The sequence below is a fragment of the Bufo gargarizans genome, chromosome 3 (genome assembly GCF_014858855.1).
Source record: "Bufo gargarizans isolate SCDJY-AF-19 chromosome 3, ASM1485885v1, whole genome shotgun sequence".
NCBI lineage: Eukaryota > Metazoa > Chordata > Amphibia > Anura > Bufonidae > Bufo > Bufo gargarizans.
In genome coordinates, this window is record NC_058082.1 from 124,115,066 (window position 1) to 124,127,538 (window position 12,473).

At 45.7% G+C, this 12,473-nt stretch overlaps 1 protein-coding gene across 2 annotated transcripts in view; it reads left to right on the top strand.

Moving 5' to 3' along the window:
- Positions 1-2,198: 2,198 nt before the first annotated feature.
- LOC122931997 (transmembrane protein 198) overlaps positions 2,199-12,473 on the top strand; it is a 40,777-nt gene continuing 30,502 nt past the window's right edge. For both annotated transcript variants that reach the window (XM_044286132.1, XM_044286133.1), the window contains exon 1: positions 2,199-2,477. The gene's annotated coding sequence lies outside the window, so the exon portion shown is untranslated. The remainder of the gene's footprint in view (positions 2,478-12,473) is intronic.

Here is a 12,473-nt window from a genome sequence, read left to right on the forward strand (position 1 = left end):
AGGAACACTATGGGGGCTTCTACTGAGGCCACAAAGAAGGGGTATTTTATATGGGGGGCTCTGTACAGGGGCATTTTATACTGGGGCACATGATGGTGGGTACTATGGGAAAGGGGAGATAGGAGTACTATAAAAGGATATTTTATACTTGCAAATGATGGGGGACACTAAGGGCATCTACTGGGGCACTATATATGGGGCATTTTATACTGGTACAGTATGGAAGGCAGTAGGAAGAAGGGAGAAGAGGAGCACTATTGGGCATTTACTGGGGGCACTATATATGGGGCATTTTATACTGGCACATTATGGGGGCACTATGGGGACATTAGCTCAACTGGGGGCATTAAAGGGGGGTATTTTTTGCACTGGAACATTATAAGGAAAATTATTACTACTGGGGGTCTACGGGGAACATGATTACTAGTATGGGCACTATGGGAGCATTATTACTTCTGGGGCACAGTGGGAACATGTTAGGGGCACTGTAGGAGCACCATTACTACCATCTGTGCTCTAGCAGAGAATTATTCCGATTGGTGGGACTTTTGGGAGCACTATTACTGTGGGGGCATCTTGGCACAGTATCAGCTTACCACAATTATTTTTGGGGGATGTTATGTTTACACTATTAGTGTCAGGGGCACTATTTGCTGGGCATAGTTATTTTAGGGCACTGTGTGCCAATAATTATTAAAGGGCACTATCTGCATGGTACTACTATTACCAGGGGGTTTATCTGTTTCTACAGTATAGTATTGGGGAGAACAGCGGCACAGTATTGGTGGTGGTAGGATGATTTGTTTAGAAGATGGGAGGATGATGAAAAAGTTGTAAACTAAGATTTTGGACGAGAAATGGCTGAAAAATGGTGGTTTGGTCTGAAAGGAGAAGATGAGGAAAGAGAACATCTACATCAAAAAGACGTCACTGGATGTAAGAGGTATGTGCGCTGTATTACCCTGCATGTAGGGGTGGATGGAGGGGTTAGTAGTACAGTACTATCTGCACAAGTCGTGCTTTTTTAATTTTTAGAATATTGATACAGCCATTTTTGATACTTTTGTGCTGATTCTTTTTTCCCCCTCTATATTAAGGGGCACTATATTCACCAGAACCACAATAGCTAAACGTAGCAGTTCTGGTGTCTATAGCATGTCTCTGCAAGAGTTTTAATGTAAACACTGCGTTTTCAGGTAAAAAAGGCAGTATTTACATTACTGCCAAGTGGCCACTCATCATTATTAAGGTTTACCACTCTACGAGTTGGGTGGATTTTTTTGTGTGTGCTGTGGTGGGGGGCGTGATTGCATGCTAGGGTGTGGGAAGGCGTAAATTCTTGCCCAGGTCCCAATCAGTATTAAAGACGGCCCTGCCAGTATATGCCGGCAGCTGCAGTCGGGCTTCACGCACACAACCGTATTTTGCATCTATAACTAGTCCGCACTGTTTGCAGATTTCACACGGACCCATTCATTTCTATGGTCCGCAAAAATAAACGGACAGCACATTGATGTTATCTGTGTGCTGTCTGCCTCCATATTGCGTTAAAAAAAATAGCCATTTCTAGCCATGGAAGTGAGAAAAATGCAGAGAGCACACAGAAGGGATCTGTATTTTGCGAACCGTACTATGGGCACCGTTTTTACAGAAAGGAACCAAATCCAAAAAAAAAACCGCTAAATAATTACGGTGTCACCAATGGCCTTTTCTGAACTTTGTGCACAGAAAAAGGTCACAAAAATCATACCAGTGGTCAAAAAACTAAAAATGAAGTGACGCAGCTGAGCTGCAGTATGTGACTGCCCTGGGCTCCCCTGTCACGCGCATGGCGGTCCCCAGGATGAGCCCCGCACTCCCTGTGTAAACAGCAGCCTCACATCCTCTGCTCTGAAGTCACCTCATTCTCCCTCCACGTTACATTCAACTACAGATCCGTCCATTTCACAACCCAAGCAGGGGGGGGGGGGGTCTGGAGTGAGTCGCTGTATTTTACTACCAACGTGTGACGATATGAGAATGTAAACCGATTATTGTCATCTTCTGCCATTAACTCCCCGCCGAGTTTTTCGGTTAAAGCTACGCAGAACACCAAACAATTGCTGCCCCCCCCCCCCCCGGCCTCTAGAATGGTGCGGTCGTGATCGGTGACGTCACCTTTCAGCTGTTCTGAGGAGAAAGGCTTGGAGTGAGTTGGATTGTGGTCACAGACAGCGGGACATGGCTGGTGTGAGGGCTGCGGAGGCGGCGGTGCTGCCGGCCGCTACACCAAGCTGCTGAGCGGTTATTCCCGGAGCGGCGCCCCGCGGCCATTTACCACAGTCTCTCATAATGAAGCGGCTGCAACATTGAAAAGTTACAACCAACTGTCCGGCAGCATCTCCCCGCCCCCTCCCTCTCTAGGATCGCTGGCTGCTGGCGGAGGAAGTGCCAACTTTCTGCCTGGAGATCATCTTCCCCTGGTCTGCAGTGATCTGGTAGGAATCCCTGGGTTACTGTTAACCCTTTCTGTGTTTACGATCTTCAGTGGTCCTGCTGCAGCCCTGGGGGAGATTTATGCAAAGTGGGTTAGTTGTCCATAGCAACCAATCAGATTCCAGCTTTCATTGTTTCGAGGCAGTTGTTACATGAAAGCTGCAACTTGATTGGCTGCTCTGCTTTTCCCTCCTGGCAGCTTTGATAATGAGGTGGCATTGGGCTCATGGCTGAAGTTGTGGGAAATCTGTATGTTTATAATGAGTTCTAAAAAGATGTTACTGATATGCCTGTAACTTTGGAGGGGACACTCGTTCACACATCAGTGTGGGCTCTCGCACATCCATTGACTTTAATGTGTGTATTCACACATCACTGGTTTCCTATGGTATGTGGTGACACTACAGAAGCCTGCCCTATCTTTGTCTGTGATTATACATCATGCACATTATCGTTTACTGACGCCACCCGTGGTTTTCACAGATACCCTGGAAATTAATTTTCAGCCTAGCTGTGTCCATGGAGTACGTAGGTCACATGGAGAGTAAAAAACGGACACATGTACCAAACGCGGATCCTTCATGGATGTCTTCACAGATGTCATCACGGACATGGAAGAGGGCTTAGGCTGGGTTCACATCTCCGTTTCATTTTTCGTTCTTCTGATCCATCAGGAGAACAGAAAAAAAAAACGGATCCTGTGCATTAATTATGCACAATTGGCACCCGTTTGAAATATATATATATTTTTTTTTTAGATAAAGTCCTGCATGCCGGATCTCGGACAGAAAAGGCTCAAACGGACGTCAAATGTGCATAACTGATGCGCAGGATCCCTGCTGCTGTGTGCCCAAAGAACAGGGCAGTGTGAGATCCTATTCGCCCTAATAGATCTCTGTTAAGGCCCCCTGCACACGATCAGGATTGCGCGCGGATTTACGTGCGGAAAATCCGCACCGTAGGTCATGTACATTGTATTCTATGAGAATTTGAAATTCTCAATGCACACAATGCAGATTTTTTCCGCGCGGATTTTGACCTGTGGTGTGGATTTTAAAATCCGCGACATGTCAATTAATATTTTTTTTTTCCTGACCGGATTTTCTTCATTCACTTAGTGTGCGGAAAATACGCACCAAATCTGCACGCAAATCCGCATGCAAATCCGCACCAATTAATGCGGATTGGCCGCGAACACCTGCGGATTTCAGTGCGGATTCTCCGCACATGAATCCTGAACGTGTGCATGTACCCTAAAGGTGAATAGGACAAGGGATTAAAAAGATCCCAGGTTATAGCCCCTTAAAGGGAACCTGTCACCGGGATTTTGTGTATAGAGCTGAGGACATGGGTTGCTAGATGGCCGCTAGCACATCCGCAATACCCAGTCCCCATAGCTCTGTGTGCTTTTATTGTGGGGAAAAAACTATTTGATACATATGCAAATTAACCTGAGATGTGTCAGAGCTTGAAAATATGACTCTTCTCTGGTCACACAAGTAAGATATGACTTATGTTAATTTGCATATGTATCAAATAGTTTTATTTTACACAATGAAAGCACACAGAGCTATGGGGACTGGGTATTGCGGATGTGCTAGCGGCCATCTAGCAACCCATGTCCTCAGCTCTATACACAAAATCCAGGTGACAGGTTTCCTTTAAAGCCTCATTCACACGTCCGTGGAACACGGACCGTGAGATACCGGCCTGGATTCCTGCTGAGTGCAGAAGCGCACGGCGTCATTGGTTGCTATGACGCTGTGCACTTTGTGCCGCCGCTGCTGTACAGTAATGCACCTGTATAGATAATCCGAGTGTATTACTGTACAGCAGCGGGCGCACGGCATCATAGCAACCAATGACACCGTGCGCTCCTGCACTCAGCAGGAATCCAGGCCGGTATCGTGCGGTCTGTGTTCCACGGACGTGTGCATGAGGCTTAAGGGGGCTGATAGTTCTAAAAAATAAACAATAGGAAAAATTAGCATATTTGGTATCGCCGCATCCCAAAAAGTCTGAACTATTAAAATATATTTCCTATGCGGTAAATGCTGTAACAGAGAAAAAAAGCCAAACTCCCCCCAAAAATTGGTGTTGTACAGTTTTTTGTTTTTTTTTCCGCGTGGTATCGAATGGTATATCGCAATACTTTTTTTATGGTATCGAATAAAAATGTTGGTATCGTGAGAACCCAAAGGCCTCATGCACACGACCGTGCCGTTTTTTGCGGTCTGCAAACCGCGGATCCACAAGAAATGGAAGGCGCCCGTGTTGCCTTCCGCAATTTGCGGAACGGAATGGCTGCCGGCAATATAAATGCCTATTCTTGTCTGTAAATTGCGGGCAAGAATAGGACATGTTATATTTTTTTTGCGGGGCGGTGGAATGGAGTGCTGTTCGCATCTTTTGCGGCTCCATTGAAATGAATGGGTCCGCATCCGAGCCGCCAAAACAGACCATCTTTCTCTTGACAGGCTCTGGATGGCACTGCCTCTTGGCAAATTCACTTACCCTCCTTGGTCTTCTTCCTGCCGTGCTGTGTACTGTGACCGGAAAGTGTCGGGTCATAGTTCGCGTCTACTGTACGTGTCAGGACACAGCGTGGGGCTGGAGGAAGACCAGGGAAGGTGAGTACAGCTAGCAATGTGCCGTTACCTTCCTGTGCCTCCCGCATGCTAATGACCGCTTCCATAATGGAAGCGGTCATTAGCACTTTCTGGCAGGGTGCCTGGGGCCACATGAAATGGTCCCGCAGGCCCACCCCTGGGCTACACGATGACATGTGTCTCAGAAAAGTGAAATCTTGCGCATGCTTCAGCGATGGTACAATCAGCGCATGAGCAGTTGTTTAACCTCAAGTTGGGGACATCACATTAACTGTTCATATGCCGCAGAGGCTTCGCCTCATTCTGCGAAATCCCTCCCCTTTTCTCACCTCCTTTTAACAAAGTGAAAAAAGTCGCAAATTATTAATCAGATATGGTGTGCACCGTAATTTGCAACTTTTTTACGCCATAAAAGCCTTCTAATATCCTCCCATTTTGTTTGTCCAGTGGGAATAGACTATGAGGCCACAGACGTCCTCGCGTTTTGTGCCACACAAGTGATAGGTAATGTTCACACCAGGGCGCTGCCCAAGTGCAGGACGGACATCACCTGGGCCAAACACTGATGCATCATAGTCAATGGGCCAGTCCACGTGTGTGGTTTTCTGCATGGACCATCAGTCTGTGCAAAGAAAATCCCAGTATGCACCATTTTGATCAAATTTTCCCACCAGGCTCATACATTCTAGTGACCACTCTCCGTCCAGTCGGTGATGCACAGATGGGTGGCGTGTCTCTCCTTTGCCTGTGTGCGGTTTGCATAGTTGCAAATGTTGAAGGATGCTCATCTGAATGTACTTTGCATGGACTGAGGCAGAGCAGCAGCCTTCCCAGAAGGGACATTTGCCTGTGTTCGTAGTGTGTTTATTATTTGGCATGGAATTGGGGGTACTATCTCTTCTTGGGATGTGAGGAGACTTGTAGGCCATACATGCTCCTCTGCGGAAATCTAGCTACTCCACATGATACTCTATATGGCCTGCTGGTCCTGCTATACACAGATCTGGGGGCTACGAGACCCCAGGGATGTGGATTGACATTTTAAAGATAATCTGTCTCTATTTTGTACCCTTGCGTGATACCCCTCTAGAGCAGTGGTCTCCAACCTTTGCCGCAAGAGACCACGTTATAGTCAGCAGTGCCTGTTGGCCGGCATATGATGGAAATTACACTACTGCTGTGTGTGGTTTTTTTTTTTTTTTTCTGTTCCTATAAGGGTAGGTTCACACAGAGACTTTTGGAGGAAATTTTGAGGCAGGATTTTCAGCTACAGCCAGAAGAGCATCCAGCGGGAAGAAGTCCTTCCATTATATTTCCCATTCCCTTTGAATCCACTTCTAGCTGTGGCTGAAAATCGGTTTTAAAACCTCCTTCAAAAAACTCGAACAGAATAATGGGGATATGAGTGCAGATGTCAATCCAGCGCTGGGCCTCATTCACATTTCCGTGTCCTTTGGCGTCCGTGAAAAAAAAATCAGTCCATTTTTCATCCATAAAGATGTCCGTGAAGACACTTGTTTGGTTCGTGTGTCTGTTTTTTGCCCTCCATGTGTCATCTGTATTCCATGGACACTGCTCAGCTGAAAATGAATGTCCAGAGCATCTCCTACCAATGGTCCGAGAAAAACAGACCAAACACGGATGACATCTGTTTTTTCATTCCATAGACTGTAATGGGTGTGTTTGGTCCACATCGCAGACCAAATTAGAGCAGGATTTTTTTTCACTGACCCACGGTTAGTTTAAAAAAATATATACTGATGTGTGAACAGACACATTAAAGTCAGTGGGTATGTCCATGGAAAATGCGGACAGCACATGTTGGTGAAAATCGGAAATGTAAACGAGGCCTTAGAGACCACTGCTCTATAGGTTGCCTTTTTATTAGCAGTTTGGCACCCATAGTGTCATTGTTTGTCGGGGGCACACCCTATGTTTACACAGGGCGATGTGCCGCCTGCAAATGACTATTTTATGTGCAGCCTAAATGATTTCTCACCCGACAAATGAGCTATTGCTGATTTGTAGGGCGATCAGCGGCACATGTACATGGGATAGTTATTGGGATACAAATGTTTGTAGGACTGTTCTTTCCTGATAATTGACCCAATAAAGGGCTTCTGTCACCAGTTTCAGAACATTAAAACAGGCTGACCTTAAGCCTGTGCGCTGGTCAGCACAATGGATCTGTCTTGGTCCCATTTTGATACATGGCCGCATTTCGTGCATCTGGGGCGTTGCTGTTACTCCTACAGGCTGCATTCTCTTCTGTACTGCACCTGCGTCGGTCACTGAACCGCACGGAGCAGCACAGGACTGGCCAGGCATGATGTCATTCACAGTGCCTGGCCCTGTCAATCAAAGTGCAAGCAGCGTGGCAACGGCAGAGAGAACATAGGCTCTAGGAGTAATGGAAACGCCCGGTTACATACACTCACCTAAATAATTATTAGGAACACCATACTAAAGACTGTGTTGGACCCCTTTTTTCCTTCAGAACTGCCGTAATTCTACGTGGCATTGATTCAACAAGGTGCTGATAGCATTCTTTAGAAATGTTGGCCCATATTGATAGGATAGCATCTTGCAGTTGATGGAGATTTGAGGGATGCACATCCAGGGCACGAAGCTCCCGTTCCACCACATCCCAAAGATGCTCTATTGGGTTGAGATCTGGTGACTGTGGGGGCCATTTTAGTACAGTGAACTCATTGTCATGTTCAAGAAACCAATTTGAAATGATTCGAGCTTTGTGACATGGTGCATTATCCTGCTGGAAGTAGCCATCAGAGGATGGGTACATGGTGGTCATGAAGGGATGGACATGGTCAGAAACAATGCTCAGGTAGCCCGTGGCATTTAAACGATGGCCAATTGGCACTAAGGGGCCTAAAGTGTGCCCAGAAAACATCCCCCACACCATTACACCACCACCACCAGCCTGCACAGTAGTAACAAGGCATGATGGATACATGTTCTCATTCTGTTTACGCCAAATTCGGACTCTACCATTTGAATGTCTCAACAGAAATCGAGACTCATCAGACCAGGCAACATTTTTCCAGTCTTCAACAGTCCAATTTTGGTGAGCTTGTGCAAATTGTAGCCTCTTTTTCCTATTTGTAGTGGAGATGAGTGGTACCCGGTGGGGTCTTCTGCTGTTGTAGCCCACCTTTCTTTCCCATTCTGACATTTAGTTTGAAGTTCAGGAGATTGTCTTGACCAGGACCACAACCCTACATGCATTGAAGCAACTGCCATGTGATTGGTTGACTAGATAATCGCATTAATGAGAAATAGAACAGGTGTTCCTAGTAATTCTTTAGGTGAGTGTATATTAAAACTTTTTTTAAATTAATTTTTTTATTAATTTTTTGTCACTGAAATGAGGCCACATCGGGTTGGGACCAAGACGGACCAATTCTGCTGACCGCTGCCTAGGTCTAAGGTCTGCCTGTTCTAATGCTATGAAACTGCTGACACAAGCCCTTTAAAGATGCTTTCCCACAAAATGTTTGTTTTATTTCTCTGACCTTTTTAGAAAGGTACATGATGTTAATTGTAGGTCTGCACAATATATCGCCGAAGCAATCGCCATCTCAATAAATCGCCAATTGGCCGACCTAAAAAGTCTGCAATTGTATTACCAAATAGACCTCTAGCACAATTCCTTTAAAATATTGCATCGCATATCGTTATCTTAATCGCACAAAATTCCCATATCGTGCAGCCCTAGTTAATTGTAAAGTGAAAGTACCGTAATTTTCTTTCCGGTGGCTGTAGTTGTGAGTTATAACCTCCCCTGTCATGTCATCAGCACTCTGGTCTCTAACTGACACAGGACGTCAGTCACTTCTGTTCATTTCTATGAGACTGACATTGAGGCTCCCATATGAATACATAGTCACATGACACAGATGAGGATCAGAACGGAGGTTATAAAATACAGACATTTAGAAATAAGAAACTTGCCTTCACTTCATATACCTTTCTAAGTGGTCAGAGAATAAAATATTTAGTGGGAGTGCTTCTTTAAAGGGGTTCTGCACTTTTATTTAACTGATCTATCCTCTGGATAGATCATCAGCTTCTGATCGGCGGGGGTCCGACACCCGGGACCCCCGCCGATCAGCTGTTTGAGAAGGCAGCGGCGCTCCAGCAGCGCCGCTGCCTTCTCACTATTTACCGCCGGGCCGCCCGCCCACTGACGTCACGACTTGTATCAACTAGAGTGGGCGTGGCTAAGCGCCATTCAAGTGAACAGAGCTTAGCCGCGCCCACTCTAGTTGATACAAGTCGTGACGTCAGTGGGCGGGCGGCCCGGCGGTAAATAGTGAGAAGGCAGCGGCGCTGCTGGAGCGCCGCTGCCTTCTCAAACAGCTGATCGGCGGGGGTCCCGAGTGTCAGACCCCCGCTGATCAGAAGATGATGATCTATCTAGAGGATAGATAATCAGTTAAATGAAGGTGCAGAACCCCTTTAAGTTTAGGGCTACAAGCAGGCATGTCATCACAGTGCCTTCAAACATACAGTACGACAGTCGCTGCCCACTATGATCAGGTTCTGAGATTTTTTTTTTCTTTATGGGGAAAAAGCCAACTATATCCACTAAGGGTAGGAACAGAACCCCAGCCATTGGCTGCATGATTTTGCAGGTTAAACCTAGGCATAAACTGCAAAATGATGCGGCCATTAGCCAGTGTGGGTGGGCAGTATTCTGGCTGAATGCGGTTGCTATGTTTGTCCGTGCTCTAAATGTCTGTGTTTAGCCCCAGTTTACGGGTCCTGTCTAAAATTGCTTTCTTAGATGATCTGTCACCACATACCTCAGTATTAAACCAAGTGCATTGTTGGATCCCTTCTGTTGTCTGTGACTCTGTTGTAGAGGGTTTTTTTTTTTTTGTTTTTTTTTGTGTGTGTGTGAGATGTTTGGTGCAACGAGAGCATTATCGTTGCACTTTGTTGCTGATCTGCGAGTGTCCCGGGTGTTGGACCCCCACTGATCAGATGCTGATGATCTATCCAGAGGATAGATCATCAGTTTAAAAAAACTGCAGAACCCCTTTAAGTGTTTGGGGATAACCCCTTTAAGGATACCTGATTGTCTGAAACAGGTAGACCTGCTGCTGACAGCATATTTAAATTATCTTTTTATTTTTATTTAGAATTAAGGCTCCATTCACGTCTGCATCCGTTCCGCAAATTGCGGAACTGGTGCGGACCCATTCATTCTCTATGGGGCAGGAATGGATGTGGACAGCACACAGTGTGCTGTCCGCATCTGCATTTCCGGAGCGCGCCGATTCGTCCGTGGCTCGGGGGAAAAAAAAAATAGAACATGTACTATTCTTGTCCGCAATTGCGGACAAGAATAGGCATTTTCTATGGGGTTTCTGTCCGGGTGTATTGCGGATACACTACGGATGTGTGAATGGACCCTAATACCAGTGCTTGATATTTTTTCTGCATGACCTATAACGTTGGACATGTCTGATCTGCAGGCAGGAGGAGCTGAGCAGATTTATGTAAAACTATCATTTATTCATGTAAATCTCTGCTCTTTCCATACTTAGGAGTCCAGTGGGTGATCCTATTCAGCAACTGACATTGTCTATAGGAGTGTGCATACATAAGTAGCTGTCCCTTGCTGAGTAGGACCGCCCACTGGACTCCTAAGCATAGAAGGAGCTGAATGAATGAAATACACGTTTTACTGAATCTTTTCCTATATAACAGTCTGCTCAGCTCCTCCTGCTCTATCGCATGCTGCCTGCAGCTCAGACACAGTGTTCAACATGACAGGTTCCCTTTAATTATGCGTCTCAAAACCATATTAAAAATTATATTTATTTTTAACATTATATATGTAGCCAGTGAAAGAGTAACACATGGAAACGTGTGACTGGGGTGTTGGGATCACTCCATTCTTTGTAAACCATAGAAAGGTATATAGCATTATGTGTATGTGTGTATATATATATATATATATATGTATGTATGTATGTATGTATGTATGTATGTATGTATGTATGTATGTATGTATGTATGTATGTATGTATGTATGTATGTATGTATGTATGTGTGTGTAATAAACCCTTGTACTATACTTGGTGGATTAAGTGAAATGGGACGGCCTTCTGTACCAGTCAGAGTATACAAATCCTTTTATTGGAGTTATGTAACCCCGGGAGCGCTCTGCCTAGTAAATGAGGTTAAGTCCTTTGGCATCCTAAGAGTATCAGGGGACCCTGTCCCACCTGGCACACAAATGTGTTTCCCATGTCAGGCTGGTAATTTTTTGGCCATGGATTTACTGTGTCATGCCAGACTTGGTTTTGGCTGCCTCTGTTCCCCATGTTAGCGTGGGAATGGCAGCAGCTGGTGTGGAGGCCTGGCTTTTCATAGTGAAGACTCGCATTACTCCGTCCTGTCTGAACTCCACATTACTGCCAAACTGCGACGCCACTTCTGCATTGCTCTCATACCTGGAACTTATGCCTCCTAATCCAGAGACCCTTCTCCACTTGAGCCGTCTGTGGGTGCACGCGGCCAGGATGGGATTTTATCTCGTTGCTTGTCCACATTGTCACAGCGCCAATGTCATTCACCCTCGCCACTCTTTCCTGTCAGTTTGCTGCACCCACTACTTTCCAGCGTATCGGTTTCCCACACATACACTGTTTTACTTCTGAGCCCCTTGAAGCCCACGCTGTAATGCATTGAGGGGCTCGATAGATATTTGAGCTCTGGCTTCCAAGGATTCCGGGAATACGTTGGTAGGCCATGGAAAGTGACCTCAGATACTTCTGCATAGCCAATGATTGCCTTCCGCCCACAATGCAGCATTTGTTAATAATGGACCTTTATGCTGGGTAGCGCATGGTTATTAGTAGGGGGCACATTCTAATTTTCCAATAAACAGCAGTATGTTATAGTTTAGGGAGGTTTAGGCAACAGGGGATTGCTTTAATCCTCAATATTTTACTATCCTTGGGGTTTGATGTACAATTTTACTTTTATTTTGCATAAGATAAAAAAATAAAAAATGAAAAAAGGGAGTCCATACATCTTCAATTACTGTCCGCTGAACACTTTTTTCCGCCAACAGATATTCTTTACGACTGGTTCGGCCAAGCATGCATGTGTTCTCAATGGTAATAGAAGGGAGCCTCTGTCTGACGCCTTTGGTCTTTACACTACGCATCGTCTCCAGTTGAGCACTGGCCTAGTGTGATTACAAGAACTCGCTCCGTTCAAGTGACTTCTGAGACCAAGTGCATGGTAATGAACAGGAAGCGGAGCTTGAACGGTGAGCAGCCTTCCCTTCAAACAGCTGATCGGCCCCGGTGTAGAGGTCTCCTGACCTTCCTCAGGGCGCTGTGCTGGGAA